The sequence below is a fragment of the Mus pahari genome, chromosome 7 (assembly GCF_900095145.1).
Source record: "Mus pahari chromosome 7, PAHARI_EIJ_v1.1, whole genome shotgun sequence".
Taxonomy (NCBI): Eukaryota; Metazoa; Chordata; class Mammalia; order Rodentia; family Muridae; genus Mus; species Mus pahari.
In genome coordinates, this window is record NC_034596.1 from 9,754,008 (window position 1) to 9,755,863 (window position 1,856).

Sequence of the window (1,856 nt, forward strand, 5' to 3'; positions counted from 1 at the left end):
AACTAACCAGTACCCCCTGAGGTCGTGTCTCTAGTTGCATATGTAGCAGAAGATGGCCTAGTCGGCCATCATTGGGAATAGAGGCCTCTTGGTCTTACAAACTTTATATGCCCCATAGAGGGGAATGCCAGGGCCAAGAAGTGGGAGTGGGTGAGTAGGGGAGCAGGGGTGGAGGGAGGGTATAGGGAACTTTCGGGATAGCATTTGAAATGTACATAAAGAAAATATCTAATAAAAAATGGGGAAAAAAAGAAAATGCAAGTAATTATAATTGGGTAACATAAAAATTGTTTTTTATTATTAGATATTTTCTGTATTTACATTTCAAATGTATATCCTTTCCTATTTTTCCCTCTGAAAATCCCATATCCCCTCCCCGTCCCCCTGTCCCCCAACCCACCTACTCCCATTCCTGGTCCTAGCATTCCCCTATACTGGGTCATAGAGCCTGAACAGGAACAAGGGCCTCTCCTCCCATTGAAGACCGACTAGGCCATCCTCTGCTACAAATATAGCTAGAGCCACAAGCTCCACCATGTGTTTTCTTTGATTGATGGTATAGTTCCAAGGAGCTCTGGGGATACTGGTTAGTTCATATTGATGTCCCTCCTATGGGGCTTCAGTCCCCTTCAGCAACCTGTGTTTTTCTCTGGTTCCTTTATTGGAGACCTTGTGCTCCGTCCAGTGAATAAATATGAGCATCCACTTCTGTATTTGCCAGGCACTAGCAAAGCCTCACAGGAGACAGCTATATCAGTCATGCTCCTCTCAGCAGGTTCTTGTTGGCATCTGCTAACAAGAATGGGTTTGATGGTTGTTTATGGAGTGAATCCACAAGTTTTGCAGTCTCTGGATGGTCTTCCCTTCAGGCTCTGCTACGAACTTTGTCTCTGTAACTCCATCCATGAGTATTTTGTTATCCATTCTAAGAAGGAACGAAGTATCCACACTTTGGTCTTCATTATTTGTGAGTTTCGTGTGTTTTGCAAATTGTGTCTTGGGTATTCTAAGTTTCTGAGCTAATATCCACTTATCAGTGAGTTCTTGTATGTCTTGCATATCATGTGTGTTCTTTTGTGATAGTGTTAGCTCAAACAGGATGATATCCTCCAGATCCATCCATTTGCCTAAGAATTTCATAAATTTCATTGGTTTTAATTGCTGAGTAGTACTCCATTGTGTAAGTGTACCACATTTTCTGTATCCATTCCTCTGTTGAGGGACATATGGGGTCTTTCCAGCTTCTGGGTATTATAAATAAGACTTCTAGGAACATAGTGGAGCATGTGACCTTATTACCAGTTGGAACATCTTCTGGGTATACGCCCAGGAGAGGAATTGCTGGATCTTCCGGTAGTACTATGTCCAACTTTCTGATGAACCACCAAACTGATTTCAGAGTTTTTGTACTAGCTTGAAAACTGACCAGCAATGGAGGAGTGTTCCTCTTTCTCCACATTCTCATCAGCATCTGCTGTCACCTGAATTTTTGATCTTAGCCATTCTGACTGCTGTGAGGTAGAAGTTCAAGGTTGTTTTGATTTGCATTTCCCTGATTAAGGATGTTGAACATTTCTTTCAGGTGCTTCTCAGCCATTCAGTATTCCTCAGTTGAGAATTCTTTCTTTAGCTCTGTACCCCATTTTTAATGGTTATTTGATTTTCTGGGTCCAGCTTCTTGAGTTCTTTGTATATATTGGATATTAGTTCCCTATCAGATTTAGGATTGGTAAAGATCCTTTCCCAATCTGTTGGTGGCCTTTTTGTCTTATTGACAGTGTTTTTTGGCCTTACAGAAGCTTTGTAATTTTATGAGGTTCCATTTGTCAATTCTCGATCTTAAAGCACAAGCTGTT